Source organism: Amblyomma mixtum, chromosome 8, assembly GCF_055824585.1.
Source record: "Amblyomma mixtum isolate Tamu chromosome 8, ASM5582458v1, whole genome shotgun sequence".
Classification (NCBI taxonomy): domain Eukaryota; kingdom Metazoa; phylum Arthropoda; class Arachnida; order Ixodida; family Ixodidae; genus Amblyomma; species Amblyomma mixtum.
Window position 1 is genome coordinate 56,416,648 of NC_143019.1, and position 23,135 is coordinate 56,439,782.

Below are 23,135 nucleotides of genomic sequence, written 5' to 3' on the forward strand. Positions count from 1 at the left end.
GCATTCCAAGAGAAGGCAAGCGTAGCAGGGGGCGGCAGAAAATTAGGTGGGCGGATGAGATTAAGAAATTTGCAGGAATATGGTGGCCGCGGCTAGCGAAGGACAGGGTTAATTGCAGAGACATGGGAGAGGCCTTTACCCTGCAGTGGGCGTAGTCAGGCTGATGATGATGATGACGCGCACGATTCAGTTCCACCAGGTGTGACTGAAACACGCACAGAAACACACACACACACACACACAAATTTGGACTTTTTTGTCGAGAGTACAACATAATCCGTGGGTTAAAATATATATAAATAACCGTAGAGATTAACGCCGAAGGGCCATTAAATCACAGGAACTACACCGTATCTTTTTTTTTTTTTTACAAAGTGAACCACGCATTGCACGTTACTTGTACACGTAACCCAACGTCTCACTCGTTCCATCGAAATCGCTTACACGCGGAAAGCTAAAGCCGGTTAGAGCATGCAGATACATAGCGACGACGGTATAGCAGACGACTGCATGTTTGCCTAGGGCGGAGGGCGCGCAGACGGCGAGAAGGGGAGCCACATTTCATGCTTAGTTAGGCCTAGCACCGCCGACCGGACTGACCGGCGAACCTTTCCATTCGTCTTGTTTCTTTTTTTTTCTTTTCCTTATTCTTTGCTGATTCCGACATAAGCGGCAGGCTTTCCCTCGTGAAAACACGCTGCCGCCATTCCCCACCGCAGCAACAGTTCCGCGTCACCGTCAGCTAGTTTTTCTTTCGATACATAAAAAAAAAAAAAAAACAAGGGGAACAGACGACCATTAGCAGGCGGGAATATGTACTGCTGCTTGCGCGGTCGTCCACGACTAAACGGGTCAAAACGACCACAAATGTGGCCGGGAAAAGGCAAACAAAAACGAAGCAAAGAACGGGGATGAAAAGAAAAAGAAAAAAAGAAAGCCGTCGAACAAGGAAACCGGCCTGCTAGCTATCTCAGTCGGCCCCAGAGAGTGGATTACGGCGCAGGATAGCGCATGTGTGTGCGTGTGTGCGCCTACATAGCGCCCGAGGCAGCTACGCGCGCGGACTGTCTCTCGAAAAAGCAAGTTCTGTTCTCTCTAGCTTCCAGCTTGGGTAAACACGTATACTACGTACCGCGCTTCACGCAATAAATCTTTGAACACGCACGCACGCACGCACGCACGCACGCACGCACGCACGCACGCACGCACGCACGCACGCAGGCACGCACACACACACACACACACACACACGCGTGTTTGCGGAGTGAAAAATGCGGCGTATCAGTGCACTCGGGACTCCGGTAAAAGCTGCGGTGGCGGATGTGAGAAAACAAGCAAATCGTGTCAACAATAGGAAGTGGTTATAATTCCCGCTCATTAATACAGTTAGGCGCCTGAGTGCCATTAATTATTTCGTAGCTGGCCCTTAGAGTAATAGCCGTATCAGTTTGTTTGTTAGTTTTTGCTTTAGAACTTCGAAAACGCTGTCATGCTGGACGCTACGGCACTTAACGAACGCTGACAAACCAAGAAAAGTCTCTGAGCTGCTCACAACGAACCATAAACTGACAGTGCCAGGAATATTCGTGTCATCCAGGAATTCGGACCAGCCGCGATTGCGGCAAGCATATTCCACAGCACGAGTACATAATTGTCGATACGCATATACTCGGCTGATACGGGGCCCGATACGAACCTTCATCTAAGGGTCCCAGAACGCATTATTCGCCGCTCGTGCTTCGTCGATACTGAAGGCAGGAACACGGCGATCCATAATTCTCGAAGCGGACGAGGCACATAAACCAGGGCACAAAAAAAAAAAAAATTACAGTGATATTCACGTAATGCCGCAAAATATTCCAGACTCTAGTCGAGTAATGATGACATCATTACCTGCAAGCGACGCAACCTCCGCACAACAGTCTTGTAACAGCTTACAATCTCAAAAATGGCATCCGCAACACCATACACATCAAAGCCGACACGTGGCCACCGGGATATACCTTACACACTTAGAGAGCCAGAGAGAGAGGTCCCGCTATATATAACTGCGACACGTTTGCCACCGCACATATTCCTCGCCAAACAGACGTACAGGCGGACCTACTTGAAAGTAAAAATAAAAAAAGGAACGGAAGAGCTAAGCGCGAACAAAACGTAAGGAAGAAAAAAAAAGCGAAAGAATGACTGCGCGCGCATTGAAAACCCACAGGTGCGAGTCCGCAGGACGCGCCCCCCCACAAACCTTCGCATTAAGTCTACAAGCACATTCGCAATAACACATCCCGCATCGTCCCGCCGACGCCGAGACGCCGCATACTCACACGCACGCACGCACACAAACACACGCACACACGCACGCACGCACACACACAACTGCTACTGAAGCGCGCACGTCCGAGGCGATGGCTTGTCCCCTTTACTTTTTTTTTTCTTCTGTCGTTCCGTTGAGCGCGCATTTTATGTCCCACGCTACGTGCCACGCTGTAGGCCGTGCAAGCACGATGGAGGTTTGGGGGGGGGGGCAACACAAAGAAAACTTGCGCAGCGAGCAACAGCCGAATGCCGTTTTCGCCTTCGTAGTCGCCACGCCGCGCGCGCGATTCGGCATAATCGAAATCTTCGCCAGACTCACTGCACGCACGTAGGGCAGTCACTGTAAAACTGGCGCGCTCCGTACCATCACCATCATCATCATCAGCCTGACTACATCCACTGTAGGACAAAGGCCTCTCCCATGTCTCTCCAATTAACCCGGTCCTATGCCAGCTGCGGCCACCGTACTCCTGAAAACTTCTTAATCTCATCCGCCCACCTAACTTTCTGCCGCACCCCTGCTACGCTTGACTTCTCTTGGAATCTACTCCGTTGCCCTTAAGGACCAGCGGTTATCTTGCCTTCTCATTACATGCCCCGACCAAGCCCATTTATTCCTCTGGATTTCAACAACAAGCGGATGCCCTGCTACGCAAAGCGTATAAGACAGCGCTCCGACTTCCGCGCAACACGTCAACCGAAAAACTCATGGCCCTGGGATTACATAACACCTTTGAGGAGCTACGAGAGGCGCAGCTTGAGTCGCAAAAACTCAGGCTGTTGCAGACAACGACTGGAAGAGCGCTCCTGCAGAGGCTCGGATACCGCGAGCAGATGCGAGAAATGACGAGGACGGCAACGATCCCCGACGAGCTTCGCAAGACCCTCAAGGTAGCGCCAATACCAAAAAACATGGATCCCAACCTCCATCGAGGCAGAAGAGAAGCGAGGGCCGACTTCATCGAAAGAACATACGCTCCTCAAGCCACGACCGTGTATGCAGACGCGTCTTGGAGAGGAGGAGACACCAAAATCGCTGTGGCGGCGGTGGTCGATTCGTCTTTACGCGAAATGACCAGCGCGTCTCTCCGAGGCTGCACAGCTGCAGAGTCCGAGGAAGTAGCCGTTGCTCTAGCGGTGGCGGAGGGCTATAGAACCGGGCGGTCACTAACAATACTCACGGACTCTCAAACAGCCTGCCGAAATTACATGAATGGCAGGATAGGTCGTCACGCGCTCCGTATACTCCTCGCAGCGAGCGACAGAATTAAAAACCAGGAAGAACAAAGCGACAAGATCCCACACAAAATTGTGTGGGTACCGGGGCACACGGGGGTGGCAGGGAACCAAGAGGCCGACAGGATAGCTCGAGGATACATTACTTTCCGAGCATCCGATGAGCCCGCGGAACTCGCGCCAGCACCCAGGGATTACTCGGCCATACTACAAAACTACAGAGGCAGAAGATTGCGGTATCCCCCACCGCACAAATCTCTCAGCAGAGAGGAAGCTGTCACTTGGAGACAATTACAAACAGGCTCTTTCCCAAACCTACATATACTAAACAAAATGCACCCTACCATATACGCGGACAAATGTCCCTGGTGCGACGGAAAACCTACTCTCTATCACATCACATGGGCCTGCCAAAAGATAGACGTGGTCCCCAAAATACAAAACCCGAGTGCGGAGCAGTGGGAGACTCTGCTGTCCAGCGACCGCTGTGAAGACCAAGAAGGTCTGGTACAGCGAGCTCAACGGGCGGCAGTGGCCAGCGGAGCCCTGGACTGAGGGCAACCGACCACTGATTAGAGGCGGACGACTTCGACAGAGAAGACTCCTGGGGGTAAAATCAAGGAGAAAACGTCTCTGAAGATGCTCCCAAACCGCAGGAAAAAGGACTAGAGTAAAATAAAGTTTTTCCTTCCTTCCTTCCTTCTGGATTTCGACTACAGGATGTCATTAACACGCGTTTGATCCCTCACCTACTCTGCGATCTTCCTGTCAACGTCTCCACTACCATGGCATGCCCCAAAGGTCCCAATAAAGCTTTGAAACGTAGAAATCAATCAATCAATCAATCAATCAATCAATCAATCAATCAATCAATCAATTTAAATGACAAACGCGCTGCGCCCAAATGTGTCAAACTAAGCGCACCTCACTGATTTGCCCCATGCACTTACATATTTGGTTACACACCTATATACATAGGGGCCAGTGTGTAGCTAACAACGGTCAGGCTTCGATGGAACCGGCGGACTGACCGAAGGAGTACGAAGCAGACGACAAACTTCCCATCTCATGCCCAGGCCAGGTGAAGGAGAGGAGGCCTATTTTGGGGGAGAGAGAGGGGGGGGGGGCGTAGCGTTGTCCCACTTCCTACGCTGGCGTCATTGTTGCCCAGACATCACCGGCAATTTTTTTTTAATAAATTTGTTTCGCAATTTTCATTCCGAAGAAGCCACGCTGCGTCGGGTACGGGAACTCCGTCCCCTCTGCGAGTCGATCTGTTCGTTCCCAGGTTCGAACGGCGCGAAACAGAAATACGCGGAAGCCGACGGAGACTGGAACGGACACAATCGAGAGGCGTCGGTCGGTCCCATTTACACACTACTGCCAGTTTGCGTCCGTCTGTGTGTGTTTGTTTATAAATAGGCAGACTATCCAGGGCAACGACGTGCTTTACTGCAGCAGGGGAAGTGTGCTATAGCTAGCGCAAACGTGTGCACATGCATAAAAGAAAGACGGCGAAGGACACGGTGCCCCAGGGGCACGTTTATGAGTCCCTCTCGATGATGACGATGATGATGTTTATGACTATTACTTGTTTTCCTTTTACTTCAATGACTCAAGGGCGTACAAGACCCCACTTCCAAGCACTTCACGCCGGTGGTTCCAAGCACAATGCCAGGGGAAAGCTTGTACCTACTTGGAAACCGGTGGTTACTCGGCGGCACTGGGGATCGAACCCCGAACCTCGAGCGTACGAGGCGGACGCTCAAACCACGGCTGCAAGAAGTCTTGGAGGACCCTGTATTTCACGGACTTTTTTCGTCAGAAAAATTGGATTTTGCATGGTTTTCCTGGGTAAAATTTCTCGCTTGGGGGAGGAGGGGGTCGCCCCATTGCATCTACATCCGCCCATGCTACTTAGGATGGCGTGAATACAGGCACTGACGGAAAAAAAAAAAGAACATCGGCGGCTGCTTTTCCCGGCGATTCCTGTCTTGCGTTAGTTTTTCCTTGCTCCTCACTGAGGGAATAAGGATGAGTGTTACGGCGAGAAAGAATTAGAAGGGAGAAAGTGAGGGGGAGAGGAGGATATCACAAAGACATTACAATATGGTATAGGTTTGCCATGAGGACACTTCTGTCAGCAGAAAGCCATCGCGATTCCCCGTCATCTCGCTTAGCCCAGCGCAAAAACCCAATGATAACACGACTCAGGCTATCAACTTCCGGTAGAGTTGACGACGATGATGATGATGTCCTCAGGCTTAATGGCACATACCCACGGCGGGGGATTGGCCAGGGGCATAGCGGATATGAACGCACTCATGTACAAGGAGGAATATTTGAATAATTTTGGGACTTAAAGCTAGAATTTGTACGAAATAAAAAATACGGAGAAGAAAAAGTATCGAATTCACATTCTAGCAGAGGAATCTACCAGATGAAATTATATAATCGTGAATATAATCGCACACTGGTTTCAGGGCATATCCCTTGGCGCTTGCCCCGAAGGAGAGGAGAATCTGAATAGATAGAGGAAGCACTAGTCGAGTGAGGGGGATCGCCAAGTAAATTTTACGCCGGAAGAAGAGGAAAAAGTGTTCTATGGACTCAATTTCGCCACAAGACTCACAAAGGTTGGTTATGGAGTTTTTGTCTGAAGGTTCCATCAATTAACTTCGGCCTCTTTCTTTCGACCTCTTGGCTGTCAACTTCCTCTCCCTCTTCTCTTATTCCCGCTACCTGCAGCTCAGGTGCTTCAGGTTTCGATGGCAGATGCCGTGGTTGTCCGAAGATTCCATCAGTTTACTTCCGCCTCTTTTTTTTTTTTTTAAATGGCGGTAGCATTTCCTTATAAGACCATTACAAACCACTTGGGCGTTGACTCTGACTGTAAATCGAATGCTAGAGGGCTGACTGAAAGGGCCAGATAAACACTTCAGTGACTTTTGACCGCACGAGAATACCGCAAAAAAAAAAAAGTCCTTCATCAGACGAAAATAATTTTCGCCGCAAGAAAAACCAGAACTGGGCAGGAGTAAACGCCTAAAAAAAACCTCCGAATTCTTAAAAAAAAAAGTTAAAACCGAACGCTCCTATACACGCATAATAAGCGTACGCTACAAAAAAAACGTACATCGTCAATGCAGATCCACACCCAAAAGAGAACGACGTCCGACTAACCCCCGTATTCACAAACCACACTTGCCCTTATCTTTAGCGCCCCTTCACTTTTCTGCTCCTTAACGCGTTTCAGAAACAGACCTTACCCTTAACGGTCCCCTTTAGCCCAACTTAAAATTCAGGTAAAGGGAGCCATTTAAGGTGCCAACCCAGGCACCTTAAACTGCTCCTTACCACAATTCAACATAGCGGCGTGCTACGATGACGACTTCAGTGATGCTGAATTCCAATGGCAGATCGAGACCGCTCCGTCGGATCGCATACGGAGCGCGTCGGAGCGCGTAGATTTGCCACCTCCCATTTTGCGATTGGAATGCCAGTGCTCCCTCGGGAGCGCGATGCCAGCGCCGCAGCGGCGAGCCGCGGAAACTAGGCGCGCCGCCGGAGCGGACGCCCTGCTAGCTTCGTGTTCGAGTGCGACAGGAGTTGCGCGAGGCGCGATCTCCGCGTTGACAGACGCCGTCTCGGCGAAACAAAAAGGAGGTAGTACGAAGGCCGTAATGTAAAACCAAAACCAAAGCGTATGTACAGGATGGTCCACTCTCCGTGAACACGCGAGTATGCGGCCGCGGTCTTCGGAGAGCCAGTGAGTCTGTCCCTACCGTTCACGAAAGAAGTGGCGGACGACGCGCAGGCAGGTTGCTCGCTGCTCGATTTTCCAGCCTTGCGACTGCGAGACGCAAGCCGCTGAACCAATCAGCGAGACAGTCGAGCTTTCGGCAACGACGCCGCCCGCGGACACGCCGAGCGACGAACTGCGCTGCCCCCCGGCAAACGTTTCTCCCGGGCTGCCGTAGTCGTCGCTAAGCCTAACTGTTTTTCATCGATGCCGCAGCTGAGGGCGCTTCGGAATTGGTCAGCGTCCGGAGACCTTTAAACGTGTCCCAGCCGACAGTTTCCCGGATTGTAACTCGATTGTCGAACATGATTGTCGAACCGACGTCGAGAAGCAAACACTTGCCAAAGAGGCGGGCGACGTGAAATCAACAAGCACATTATTGTGACGGCTACACTACAGGGTGGCCTGCAAAAGAAGAAAAAATGTCAAAATTGCAAAATTGTTTGCCTAAAATCTCTGATGCTTACTTGCAAGCGTGCTAGGAGAAATTTTGATTCACTTTTTGTCGTAGGAATAAATTATACGTGTATCTCCAGATGATTCCAACATAAAAACGCGAGTAGCCTCGCTCCCATATGACCAACATTTTCGGATAGGAGCCCCTTTTCGTAAGGCGCCCTTAAAATCGCGTAAGGTTGGTTTTTGAGGCTGACTTCAGCCTTATCTTACGTTTCAACTTAGGCCGTCCTTGCCGAAGGCCCACTTAACGCTTTAAGGAAAGGAACATTTGTGAATACGGGGGTAAAACACACAAAGAAAGGAGGCGTGCCGTTACGCAGGTCGACATCCTCATTCAGGATCACCGCTCCACAGGGCGCCTGCAGACACGACTATACACGTCAGTCAGTGAGCTAAGCTCGGCTGCCAACGCCGCGACAGCAAAAAAAAAATATATATATATATATATATGAGAAAAAGAGCACGGCTAGCCATGAAAGTATACTGAAAGTATACTGTCGGCGAAATTGTCACTCATCAGCGATTCCGCGGGGAAATCGAAGCGACTATATAGAATAAACCTTTAAAAAGCAGAGTGAGCCAACACGCCGATATTTTTTTTTCCCCCCCATAGAGCGAATGAATGGAGGTCAGCCACATGGAAAGAATACCTCGGTCTAATTAACATGTCGCAACCGATGCCAAGGCCGGCCAACTCGTCAGCGCGCGGAATTCCAAAGCTTCGCCTTATGATGAGGTCGCGCCTTACAAATTCCAACAGCTTTTTTTTTTTGTAATTTCGACCAGGAATCCCGTAGGCTGGCCGTGCCTGCTGCCGAAGCTCCATTCTCTACTCTGCTACTTTTTTTTTTTTTTTGCGTCTGTACTTGTACTTTCCTATTTCTAGCAGTTTTACTACCTACCGTTACTCTCTATTAAAGGAACGCTCAGGACGAATTGAAGTTGGCCTGTATCGGCTCAATACCGCATTCCAATAACAGTTAAATAGGCTGCTTTCGCTTACAAGTTAACACAGCGTTCATGATAAGCTAAAAGACAGACCGAAAAGTAAAGTTTTAGACAGTCTATAGAGTGCCCATAGACTCCTGTGTATAAAGTCTATTGACTGTCTAATGACAAATCCTAGAGAACAGTCTATGGATTTATGGCCATACACTTTCTTTTTATTTTTTTTTTTATTATTTGTAACATTCTTTCAGACACAGGCGGTCTAGGATGACAGAGCAAAAGAAAGAAAAAGAGCAGAGTAGACTTTTGTCTATAGACAGTCTACAGACTATGAATAGACGAAATGAATGTCTATAGAAAGTCAACAGAGTGAAAAAGAAGTCTATAGACTGTCTACAGTTCCCCCCCCCCCTCCCCGATAGAAGTTTTCACACGCAAACGGCGCTGAGATCAATCATCCTGTTTTTTTACATATTAATTTTTTCAGCTGATCTCAGAGGCCAGACCACAACGCCATCCGCTTACAGCCAGCAATCACAGAGCCCATAATTCTCTCGGCGTCATAATCGAAGTCGCGAGAGGAAATCGATGCGGCAGGTAAAAAAAAAAATCCATTCTCAACTTCGGGCTTCTCAGCAATAAATACCCGTCTTTCGCGGGTGAACGAACGTCAAGAGTGCCACAAAAAAGAGAGAAATCAAATTTTAGAAAAACCACTAATACCATCCGGTTTCATTGATTGCCGTTCGATAGGGTCAGAATTTTCATCCCCTGCGCTGCCACATAACGCGGGGCGTGACGTTGCGTGAGCTCTCAGGTGGCGGCGTTTGGGTACTACTAAGATGCATTCCACCGCAGCCTCGAAAGAAGAGAATCAAGCTAAAAAAAAATCTTAGAACTGACAAGGCTTGCACTTAAGCCGAGCCCGGAATCTTCCAATTACAACGCGAACCCTAACTGCGATAAGTAAAAAAAGAAATGTCCGTATTGCAACTTTTTTTATCAGAACCGTGCACTAACGGGGGCAGAAACATCCAGGTCCCGTAAGCGACAGATGAAGACTATAGCTCAGTGACCTGACAGAGGATCCAGACTATGTACTTGTGGACGCGATATAGTCGGACTCATCTTCTTTAATACGTGGTAATGGAACGAGTTGGTCGCTGTGTTGTGGTAATGGAACGCACTACATATGCATGCGACCTACAGATGCTTTTCGGGCGTCCTGAAGACTTCTATCCTTCTACAGTACAGAAGCACTGCTCTCTATCTCTCTCTTTGTTTTAGTTTTCTGCGTTCTATCTGCTTGTTTGTTTGTTCTTTTTTTCACTGCTGTAGCTGCCTTTTAGAGGAAGCAAGCGCGGCCAGTGTTCCGAGAACCGTCCCGAGTTGGGTGAATTCCCAAGTCTTTAACACGTCACACATTACGCGACATGATGACCGCCCCCCAACTCTTCCTCGGGGCCTCGCAGCAATGAAGTCGGCAGTCCTTTGCAAAACAAACAAACAAACGAAAGCGCACGCGTGCACATTGCTAGGGCTTCTTTTCCCATGGGACCGACCACTCCATGAGAGTCACAGGCGGAGTTCCCGTACGAGACAGTGTGTCGTGTGTGTGTGAGCGTTAGACGATTCCCGTCAGAAAAAAAATATCATTGGGTCCAACTGAGATTTGCAACTGGACCCGATTGGAGCGAACTGGACATAGAAAGGGACCTAACTGGACCCAGGAAACCCAACTGGGGAATTCAGCTGGTTTCCCTAATTCCATTTGGACCGTCCAATTGGTTTCTGAACTTCCTAATGTACTCAGAAATCAAACTGGGGAGTGGAATTGGTTTCTGAACTTCCAATTGGACTTGGGAATCCATTTGGGATGACAAACACACACGTACTACGCACCCGGCTTCCAAGAACCGGACCGTCCGACCAACGAGCCAACCAACCGGCCAGATCACGGGGAGGCGGTCGTATCGCGCGAGACACATACCACACGCGAGGGATGCCGAGCAGGAAATGTAGCGCGGTGGCACGGGGACAACAAAAAATACATAAAAATAAAGAGGAGAGCAGACGGCGAAGTAGTAGGAGGAAATGGAATGAACGCCGAGTGCGGGTGCGAGCAACAAAAAAAAAAAAAGACAGCCAGCTATAAAAAAAAAAGAAAATGAATCTCTGACCGCCAGCGGCGTCCAAGCGGAGCACTTCCTCCTCCTCCTCCTCTTGATCCGCCTCTCCACTCTACCCGTTTAGGAGAGAAATACGAGCCGCGATTACAGAAGGCAGACGGGCGTATATGAGCGAACGCACGATTCAGAGCGAGCGTTCGCAGAAGCGTTCGCACACAACACAGATACAGGGAGTAGAACGGACTGCACGGTGGTCCATTACGGAAATCTAATTAAAAAAAATAGAAACAAGAAAGACAAACAAAACCGGCAGATATGAAACATAATACCGAGAAGAATTAACGGGGAGAAGATTAAGAGGCGCCCAAGAGTAGACACACACACACGCGCGCGCACAGGACGTAATAAAGAAAGCCACCAAGGCGTGAAGAAGAAAACGAAGAGAAGAAAGAGGGGAGGGGGAGAGAGAGAAAGGAGGAGAGAACGGCTGAAAGAAGACTACCGCGCTTTGCAACGGCGTACACGAAGCGCGGAGGAGTTGAGAGAGAGAGAGAGAGCAGGAGGAAATCAGGAAATGCCCCCGCCACCGCCAGTGCCACTCGACTCCGTTCTCAGAGGCCAAGCTACACACGAGCGGGCCGCGCTAAATCTCGATCTCCGAGTGCTAGAAAAAAAAAATAGAAAACAATAAAAACTGCAAACCAAACACGAAGAATACAAATCTGGTTCTCCCCGTTGCCTGGCCCAGCGCAAGCGCTAAGGTCGCCGAGGGAGAGAGGGGAGGGAGGAGAGAGAGAATGGCGGCTTTCTTCGATACCTCTTCCATAAAGTAGCGACGCGCAAAATAGAAGATAGTATACACCAGAGGTATCGACAAAGAAACAATTAAAAACGTGCGACCTTATAAATATCGGCCGGTCCTGTACGTGGGTCGAGTCTTCTTTCAGTTCCTCGTGTACAACGTTAGCCGTTGCAGCCAGGAAACAGTCGTGTCCCTACCCCGCAGATTCCGTGGTCGTCGCCGTCGCCCGCATGAAATGATAACGTCATCTCTCCGCGAGGTCACGTGATGCGTCGACATGGTCGCGTGCTCGTCTACCCTGACCCGCTCTTTAACACAGTTCTATCGTTCTATCTTCCCATCTCCCCATTACACCTAACAGTGGATGCCGAGAGTGGTGTCACGTAACATGAATTACGCCTTTAATTTTTTTTTTTGTTCGGCCCCTAGTTTCTCGGTTCACGCTGTTCGTAGGGCATACCACGTACCTAAAACTGACTGTAGGCGATGACGACGAAAAAAAAAGAAAACGACAACAAAAAATTCGCTGTGGCTTAGCTTGGTTAAGCCCGGTAATTGCGAAAGCAATATCCGTACCTACACCATGGTACAGCTGGTGGTGGTGCTTGTGGTTAACTTGTGGTGACCCTTAAGAAAAAATCTAATGACTTTCTTTAGAAAGTCTAGTGACTTTTGACATTAGGATCTTATGCCTTTCTCATGACTTTCTGGTGATTTTCTTAATGAATTCCTAATGGCTTTCTGAAACAAATTGGCCACCGTGGTTCTAGTGTGTTCTTAATGTATGCTTTGCAGATGATTTTTATGCGAAGCATACTAAAATAGCCCAACCCAGCTCCTCGAGCGCGGCGGTGTCGTTACCATTGACCTTTCGTGACCTCCATGTCATACCACGTGATGCGTGACGTCACAGCAGATGAAAAACGGGGGCCCAACTCGCGCCGTCGCGCGAGGCGTCGTGACCAAGGATGACCACGTGGTGCGTGACGTCACAGCAGATGAGAAACGGGGGGCCCAGCCAATACCTCCTGGCCTAGCTCGCGCCGTCGCGCGAGGCGTCGCGACCAAGGAGGACCACGTGATGCGTGACGTAACGACATAGGAGAAACGGGGCCCCAGCTCGCGCCGTCGCGCAAGGCGTCGAGACCAATGTGTTTCCTGCTTCTGCCGCTAGGTGCGCTGTAGTGAACACGTGATGCTGGAGCGGCGGTATACAAGGGGGTGCGCCTGCCTCTGCTAGGCTATTCTAGTACACTCTAGCTAGGCGTACACGGGATAGAGATGCCTCCTGGAGACAGGGCTGCTCGTTGGAATGAGAAGCAAAAGCTGCGGCGTGCTACAGAGACTGATGAAGAGCGTGAAGAACGTCTAGCCAAGCGGCGTGCTCGATATGCAACTCGGCGACAATATGCTTCGCATCTGACTAGGCTTAACCTAAGCTAAGCCTCAGCCATTTTTTTCTTGACTCTCTCGTGTCCTACCTGCCGTTGCAAAACCTGATCCAAATATGGGGATCACTAATGCAAAATAAGAGCCAAAATAAAAAAAGTGGAGCAAGCACAAAAAAAAACAAAAAAAGCTAAATAAAAACTGCCGGCCTTCACGAGGATTCGAACCGCTGACCTCAGACTCCCCATCTTACCACGCTAACCACTACACCACGCCACAATTTTTTTCTTTATTGCATGGAAGAACTTCCGTAGACAGGAGGAAAACTTCAATCGGACTGGTTCGCGTCTCAAGTTACCGGGCTCCTTAATAGGAGCCCGCCATAGACCTTACCACTGCATCCCCATCAAAACATCAAAATCAGACGTTAACTAGTCAGCTTATGTGGTGTGATATGCGCAGCCACAGTTGTTTCTTGTTCTTTCCATTGCGAGCATGTAGATGCTCGCACGGAACAACAACGTTGTTCATAAGGACCTTTCAGGCCTGTTGGAAGTGCCAACGTATTCTGAGCCTTGACATACAGCGCATTGGCCGTATCAAACCGCTTGGGAAACTACAAGTCTCAGAGCGACAGCTGTCCGTTTTACTGTCTTAGCGCTCCTAATCCTTGGTACAGACCACAGCGTTGTGCAAAACTGCACTCCGGGGCACAAATTACTCGAATAATGCGCTAGGTAGCTCCAAAACCTGCGAGCATGTTAGCGACTCACATCTTTCTAATCCAGCTAAACGTTTGAATGTTGTGAACACACAAGAGGAGGTGACTGAAGATCGAGAGACTGCGCTGTCTTCTTTTTTTATCTTGTACACTGGTACATCGCATGCTTGTCATGTTTTTTTTTTTCTTGTTGCGTTCCTTTCTGCACTGTTCGGAGTTATATTGGAAACAGCGCGCGCTTACGCTTTCGACGTGACGCACTATATGGAGCCTGCGATTGAGCCAGCCTTTGATATTAAGTTGTTCGTTGCTGTATCAGACAAAAAGAAAAGTTCTTCCTTTCACCCTTGCGGGTAGCACGTTTTTTGGTCACTCGTATTAACGCCACCGCGCGGTACGCTCATCGCATTGAATAATGATCACAGGTAACGACCACTAATCTGGACACTAAAGAGCAAAAAAAAAATCGAATTTTCCGTGTAATGTTTCAATAGCTGTCGACAAGCATATTTTTTTTTTTCAAAAAAACCTTCACTGACCAGTAAAAAACCTCTCTCTTTCTAGAGTGCCGACACAGTCATAAAAGCGTAAATTATAGCGCCCCCCCCCCCCCATGCACCCCCTTCCCTCCTAGTGCCTCCGGCGCTTGCTGCATTTATTTCATGCATGCCTTTGTGCGTACCACAAAGGCAATGGCATGAGAGAAATTCGTGTGAAATAACATCTGAATCTGTTGTGGTATATTTCTGCATGGGGGTTAACTGCGAGAAAAGTCACTTAAGTGTCTGATGGCCGATGACATAAGGAAATCTTCTGTGTTAACGAAAAAGAGTCTCTGCTGAGTTTTTATTGTCGAAAGACATGAATACCTGACTTCGTGGTGACTTTCTAACGTGTCACAAGGAATGCATGAACATGACACCAGAAACTCAACGCCCATTTTTGTAAGGGGATGCATCGGTTATACAATCCAACCCCATCCAATCCATTCCAATGCAATCCAATTCAATCCAATCATATCCTATCCAATGTAATCTACTCTAATCTAATGTAATCTAATCCAATCCAACCCAATCTAATGCAATCAAGGTCAAATGAAGGTCAATGGTGGTCACCGCCGCGGCACGATGGTGGCCACCGGCGCGGCACGGCAAAGGCGTGAATATGCAAGTAGTATTGCTTTCGCAATAAAATATTCCCTTGCAGTACGGCCTTGTCGTTCTATCCGCGAACCGCGAGAAGACAGCGATATAGGTTTGTACTTCTTGAAGCCATCGTAAAACTGCTTGCCAGTACCCGGCTCCATTAGAACTATAGGAGTTAGACGATTTCCAAGGTCCATAACATGCAAGGGCAATGATATGGGGACACTCGGACAGCGGCGGCCACGTTTCGATAGAGACGAAACGCAAAAAGCGCCCGTGTGCTCCGCGACGTCAGTGCACGTTAGATTCCCAGGCGGTCGAAATTACACCGGACCCTCCACTACGGCACCCCTTTTTCTCTTCTTTCACCCCCATCTCCCTTCCTTCCCCTAGGCGCGGTTGAGGTGTCCACCGAGATATGTGGACAGCTACCGCGCCTTTCCTCTCCTTTCATCAAAAACCACTAATCAATCATATCTAACAGCACGGCTGACAGGCGTTGAGCGCGGCATTCAAAACAGCAGAGGCTGCCCGACAGGAGCTTTCTTCACACGACAAACGGAAAGCGCGGAAAGCGCGTCAACCTGATACCTTGGCACGGTACAGCATTAATCGCCGAGGCTTTTTGCTTTCTAACGGGCTTTCGATGGTGTAGAGCTCAGCAAATACATAAAGATAAAAGCTTAGCTAGGCAAGTCGATGTTTTGTTTACATCGCTATCACTAATGCGACAAAAATACCTACAGGCTGCGGTGGGCTCGATGCATTCTCACTCTGTGCATTGTCCGAACAGCCGAGTGTCCATATTAAATAAAGCTCGAGGCATTAACATATTGAAAAAGTCTGACGAGCAGAAAAATTGTCTATAGCTGGAGTCGTCCACGATCGTCGCACTCGGCTGAAGAAAGCTGTATAATGCAATAAGCTCATCAAGCTTTATCATAAATATCACCATATATATCATACAAATGTCACACAGCGCCATACTTTGGCATACACTTCGTATAATATTTTACGATAATTTATTAAATTTGTAGGACAAAACCTGCACGACGTTATTGCATCATAGAGCTCTTTTCAGCAATGACATCAACGGGGCACAACTTATTTAAGGGACGGGTTCGTTACTTTAGCCTCTTGACATTCAACATTTTATGAAAATAAGAGAACTAGAAGGAGTTACATGCAAATAAAATTTTGATGTGCCCTTTTTCTCGGTAACTCGTCTCTTTCCGATATACACCAATGGCAAAAGGCCGCCGCGGTGGCTCAGTGGTTATGGTGCTCGGCTGCTGACCCGAAAGACGCGGGTTCGATCCCGGCCGCGGCGGTTGAATTTCTTTGGAGGAGAAATTTAGAGGCCCGTGTACTGTGCGATGTCAGTGCACGTTAAAGGGGCCCAGAAACACAATCTTAGTTAACTGTTTTGCCTGTTGATTGCATATAGTGAGTTATAATGGTGCTATTAGCGTCGGTAATACCGCGTACATTCCGTTTTTTAATATTTTAATGTCCTCCCAAAAACAACTTCATGGCTCTGATGGTGTCGCCACACAGTGGCGGATTTTTAGCAGCGGATATGACATCACCTGGCGCGAGCTTGATGACCGGACAAACAGTAAATATACTGCAAATTGTGTGAATAAATAGAGACGCATTTTGTCACCTGTCTGCGTTTTATATTAGATCAACAAAAACAATTTGTTTGTCTTAGATAAAAGCCCTGCAAAGCAAGTAAGATAAAAATACACCACCAGGGGCGCTCCGGCATGGAAACAACGCTGCCAGTCTCACAGAGAGCAGGCAGCCATGGAGTACAAACTTCCGCGACGTGCTCTGGCTGGCTGTTTTGATTGGTTGCGCCAGGTGCCGTCATTGGGAGAGCGAAATAGGAGTGGGAAGCCCCGCCAAAATTGAGTTGAGGGCAGCGTTTTGTTTGCTTGTATTTTCAAATTTCTTCACTGAATAACTCCCGTTCCTGTGCACCGATTCCTGTAATTCTTTTTAAGTCAGCATCTCTGTGACATAAAGAATCCACCTGAAGTATAGCCAGTATTCCCCCAGGCAGTGTTTCGCAGCCCCTTTAAAGAACCCCAGGTGGTCAAAATTTCCGGAGCCCTCCACTACGGCGTCTCTCATAGCCTTAGTCGCTTTGGGACGTTAAACCCCATAAAACCAAAACCGAACCAAACCAGTGGCAAAGGGTTGGCCAAATAGCCGCCCTCTATCAGACTTATTCCTACAGCGGTGTGCAACACGCGTATAGGGAGCATTTTTGAGGCTGTCAGAAATAAAACGAGTTTCATTTTTTTTTCTAAATGCCCCGAAGGACAGAAGCCACTAATTCTATAAGATAAGAATCGAGGCAAACAGTGGGAATAGTAGACAAATAAGCATAGCACAGCATTCCTATACACGGCATTTAACACTGGTCAGCACTGAAATTCACTTCGCAGAGCCCATTTGAAGAAAACTGATATTGCCAGTTCCAATCTTCGGAGACACGTGGGGCTAATGGGTCTCAGCACAACAGCGGACCTTCGATCATTCAAATTCGAAGGGGAACGAAAAACACGTCACTTCGGATAAACCGGATGTTCGAATTAAGCGAGCTCCGAATTTAACGAAAGTTATCGCGTAGTTAGCCGGCACGGGCCTCGCCCTCACGGCGTAAGCCATGACAGGACGCAGGCCGCCGGCGGCCATTTTTTCGACGAAAAAAAAGAAAAAAACGGAGGCGCAGACTACAGCCCATGAAAAACAAAAACTGGCGAGCTAATCGGGTCAGACGCGGCAGTTTTGCTCACTTTTCCCTGAACGCTCTCTCGAATGTCCCCATTAGCGTCACCTGTCCACACCTGTTCGCCAGGAAGGGCAATAACCGAGCTTGCGCGCTCTGCAAACCAACAGTTGTTCCAAAATCGCGCACCGCTCTCGTGTTTCTAGTCGATGTCGTCTCGCAAGCTTTCCGCATTTCGAGCAGGAAAATCGGCAAAGCGTACGGTAGGGTAAGGTGCGGTACGGTGAAGTGCGGTACGGTCGGTAAGGTACGGTACAGTGCGGTGCGGTACGGTCGGTAAGGTACGGTACAGTGCGGTACGGTCGTTAAGGTACGGTAAAGTGCGGTGCGGTAAAGTGCGGTATGGTCGATACAGTGCCGTACGGTAAAGTGCGGTACGGTCGGTAAGGTACAGAAGGTACAATAAAGTAAGGAATGGCAAGCTACGGCAAGTTATATGGCACGTTACGGTACCGTGCGGTATGGTACAGTATGGTATGGTACAGTATGGTATGGTACAGTATGGTATGGCACAGTATGGTATGGTGCAGTATGGTATGGTGCAGTATGGTATGGTGCAGTATGGTATGGTACGGTATAGTGCCAGATTAATTTCGACCATTTCGGGTTCTTTAACGGGCACTGACATCGCAGACCACACAGGTATCTTCCAAACACGCCGACTGCTGCTTAACGGTCACTAGCTGTGCACGACGATTATTGAAATTGACGAAGTTACAAGCGGCGGTTCAGGTTATACCGTGGCTCGGACGTAATAAACCGCAGGTACCGAAAAAAAATAATAAAAACGGCAAATGACAACTGGCGGTTCAGTCGCAACTGCAGACAGCAAACAAAAATAGAGGCAAGATTAGAACCGGTCCGTCAAACATCCCAACAATCACAAACGGCCGAGGTTATTCTTGGCTGCGAACTGCTGTTTCGACTGTGCCGTCACGCTGACCGCGCTTCAAGTTTTTACTAAACTAAAATGGCCATGAACGTGAACAGCAGCAAACAAGGAATGGTTCACAAAATTCAAAAATAAAAAAAAAGACGGTGAAGAGGTAGGAGCACCGAAGGCGTCGGAATTCACACTCGAATAAAGATGTAGGAAGTGCACCACACCTAACGTGCAAATAGGTGCCCCAGCCAGCTTAACCATTCGGTATTCATAAAAAAAAAATTACAGATTGGACCACTATTCGAAGAATAACACGCGTGAGGCTTGGGACCGGACAGGGCGCGGCTGGCAACGAACCAACACGGAATCGCTCGGGAAGGCGTGCAACGGCGACAACACGCACAGATGTGCCAATTCTTTCGACCTCCTTTCAAAACTTTTAGGCGACGTTAAGTCGTCTTACGGCACCAAGTGAGGAAGTTAGGCAGGCGACGAGTGTCCACAGGGGTTTGTCCAAGTCGAGGCCTTTTTGGCACGATGTGAAAATGAATGCGCGCCAGTGTATACTCATTTAAAACATTCCTTTCTGCGTCATTTGATCCGCTTTTCATTACACGTCACTTCATATCTTCATTTATATAACTTAACCTCACTTCATTTTATTTTTTTACTTTGCAGACGAGACGCACATAGCGATGTACTTTATCCTCTTGTTTTTCACTCGCAGACGAGAGCCTTCTCTCAACTAACGGGCCTCCTACGCACTGCAGATTCTCTCCAACCCGTCACTGACATAGTCATCAACAATGTATGCCACCACCATTACCATATTCCGGCAAAAACAGGAAAATACATGGCCTCATAAGCGAACCACAAACGCGATCGAAGACAAGCAGACGACACGCACAAAAGCAGACGACACACACAAAACCAGACGACAGATACAAAACCAGACGACACACACACAAAACCAGACGACCCACACAAAAGCAGACGACGACACACACACACACCATCCGAAGACTCGCATGCGGTTTCTCCAATGTAATCTCAGCTTGGTTTGTCCACACACAAGATCTGCAGACTACCACTAGAAAGCAAAAACAGCGAAAACTAAAACAAAATCCCTGCCTATCAGCAGGCGACTTCGACACAGTGCAGAACCGCGCGAGCCACTCTAACCACACCTAACGACGACGCTTCGCGATGAGGTTACGCCTACGCACCTCGCATTTTCGCAGCGTTCCGATATACCACTCCAACGTGACATTTGCTGAACCGCGCTGCCATCCCGATTTTCATTTACACTTTATTTTTTTTTCCAAACCGCCGAGGCAACGCCCTGAACGGCACGGCGTCGGCGAACAAGCCCGGGAAAAGCAACGGCGAACGGCCCCGCGCTAATAGCGCAGATGGCATCGGGGAAACGAGTGGAAACGCCCAAGGCTACGCTCAAAGGCCAACGGATCCTTCTTTCCATCTCCCGACGAAGAACGTTCCGGGCAGAAATACGTAAATAAAAAGGAAGGCCTACATTTTGCTATAGCGTGTTATAAACGTCACGGAAATCACCAGCTGCACAAGTGTTTTATGCATGTGCAAGCTCGCGCAAAGCTTGCTATCGCGCGGTCTCGGCACGAATCAATGGGGCTTTCCTGCGGCTTATTAAGCTATGAAATTAACGCTGGGCTCTTTTTAAATCCACGCAGGAGGACACTAACGCTGGACTAACGAGCTCAGGAAAATCCTCCACGCTTAAGCAGATTTCATTCAAATAACATCCACCTGAACGCTTAAAAGGAAAAACATACTGCTAAATTTAGAAGAAAAAAATGGAAAAATGAATTAGGCTCTCTCATAAAGTTCGATTCAGGAACCATTCCTACACTGGTATAATCGCTTTGCCAACTACGGTGACCAGGTCGGCAAGCAATTGATTGATCAACCGATAGCTTTTCTTAAGCGCGGCCACGCCTAGAGGATGTTAACCGCAATTATTCCCTTTTATGAGAGCAGACTATCTATTGGCAACCAAACTGCATGGCGAATGATTATCGAGGACACTGGCGCTATGGAACAGTGGTAGAGACATAATCGCGTAAACCAGTGACTCAGGTGAAGCAATTGCAGACAGGCCACTGTAAGGCTAACCACGCTCGTACATTTACACTACCGCCACTATCTCCAGGCAAGAAGAACGAAGTACAATCGCGCGCTCACGGCTCAACGTACTGCCGCTTGAAATGAGCGATATCACGATAAAACATACCGCTTTTCCAATTTTTCTCAATTTTTTCCCCAAGTGACGTTGCACCGTCAATAAGCTTTGTATTCCGTAACCGCAAGTAAATATAAAACAAAGACTTCTGCAACAAAATTCGATGGACACCCGAGAGAAGTGTGGCCTCGGGTACTCGATAACAATCGGACGCGGCGGTGAGAACTTCACGCTTCGTGAACAGCTAACACGAAGTCGGCTCCACCGCTCTGCGCGAGTGATGGGCGTGTCCCTGAGCCTCGCCGGACATCCCCCCGTCAAAAGAATCCACGCTCTTCACGTTGAACCACAAACTGCTGCAAGCTCCCTGTTTCGAGAGGCAGAAAAAATCCTCGTACACTAGCTCATCAATGCATCTTAAACGTACCGGACTACTCTCCGAAACTAGAGGAAAGCGTTCACAGCCGTCTGTAGAGCTCCCGGGAACATACAGAACGAAACAGAAAACGGCTTATCTTAACGAGCACAACCAGTTCTCTCAAAGAATGCGGGTGATCGAACGCCTCAACGGCAAGACGTCTCCGCCGTTCTTCATAAAAAAAAGTGGGCAGAATTCTACCAGTGAGAAAACCGTGCCGGACGGTGGGGTTTCGAGCAATCGGTAGCAAAGCGGCAACTTCACTCAGCCAACCTCTGGGGTAGAGCGATTCGTTTCCGCTGACACTGCGGCATCGAAGCACGCGGATCAATCTGTAAATACTCTAGCTCATCGCGCGAGCACAGGCCTCCCGTATCGATCCACGCGTACAGGGGGGGCACGAACGCGGCGTGGGATGCCATGACATCGTAACGGATTCCTTCACTCCGAGCACGCTCCTGGACGATGAAGTCGTACTAGTCCTGCCAGTGAGCAGACGAGTACGAGAATTTGGAGCGAAGTCTGTGTTACCAGTTAAACTACTGCAACTGCCTGCGATTTCAAACAGCGCTTTCGGGCGACCAAGGACGTTTCGGCTACTTCTCAACGTGGATCGACGGATGTAATCAGAGCACTAAAATACTTCGGCGATCAGTACAAGGCGAGCCCCACGAGCCAGAATAGTTAAGCGCGACGTTAAAACTCAAGCCCAAGAGTGGTATGCCAACTTTTAACAGCATCTTCTTCTCGGGAGCAGTTCCGAAACGTCTCCCTTCCCCAAGATGGTCACTTGTCAAAACCGGAGCCACCGCGCCGGCGTTCGATCGTTGCTCGGCTTATCACCAGCGGCAACCGCGTCGCGCTACCAAGCGACCTTATCTTGGCGCTCGTAGTCGGGGGCAGGCACGTCAAATAACCAGCAGCACGCGTCGCGTCGAGCGTTCGAACGCGGAGCAAAAAAGTAAACCGCAAAACTTACCGGGCGGTCAAGTTGAACTTTTAGGCCTAGCAGCCGCCACCTTCACGACGCGACGCGTCGGCCGGTGCTCGCAGACAGCCGCCAAGCTAGCCTCAGCGAGAGGGAGACACCAAAGCACCACCACACCGCAGCACCGGTGGCCGCGTGTCATTCGTATCCAAAGAGGTTTTCGCAACCAACTCCGGTTGCCAACGTCGCGTCGCCGACGTTCTTGGTCGCTGTCGCACGATGTCGTCGGCTACTGCCGCTCTGATGCACGGCCACCACGGAAAAAAAGTGCACTCTGCTTTCGTAGCAGCGCTAGAGCCGGCTTTTTTTCCTCCGGGCCCCGCTATCGACACCACAGCACCGGCCTGCGCGGCCGAACAACGCGAGAGACGTGCACGGATGCCGGTGCCCCGCACGGAGCCTGTTTTGTTCGCGGAAAGGCCAGGCTTCTCTTCGCGCTCAAGTCGTGTTCGTGTTCCCGCTACAAACGCGCCTCGAGCCTTGCCTACAGGTGTCTTTCAGTTTTTGTTTCGCTTTGTCTTTTTGCGCGACCGCCGACCGCAGCGCCAGCCACTGGGAAATATGTCAACTAACATGAAGCTTTCTGCCACGTAACGCAGGGGGCGCCACGTTACACGTATTCGCTGCCGCGTATTTTGAATTGCGGTCGAAACAACGGTTTGTAGGATTTCGTTTCATCCATATAAAAGTGCTTTTAAGGCAGCAATATAAGATTAACTGCACCACACGCCTTTCCGTTAACAGGAGACGGTATACGATGTCGAGATATGCGTAGAGGTCAAAATGTACAAAAGTGAAGGCCGATGAAAGCAGCAGCACATAGACCTTCCGAAGAACAGACTACCAGGTTGATCTCGCAAAGCCAGGCAGGACCATTATAT

The 23,135-nt window shown here is 49.1% G+C and overlaps 1 protein-coding gene across 2 annotated transcripts in view; it reads right to left on the reverse strand.

The window, feature by feature from the left end:
• Positions 1 to 22,731, reverse strand: part of kst (spectrin beta chain, non-erythrocytic 5 kst) — a 328,959-nt gene extending 306,228 nt beyond the window's left edge. Inside the window, exon 1 of one of the 2 annotated variants that reach the window (XM_089558125.1) lies at positions 22,246 to 22,731. The gene's annotated coding sequence lies outside the window, so the exon portion shown is untranslated. The remainder of the gene's footprint in view (positions 1 to 22,245) is intronic. The other variant, XM_089558130.1, reaches the window with a different exon arrangement.
• Between the last annotated feature and the right edge of the window lie 404 nt (positions 22,732 to 23,135).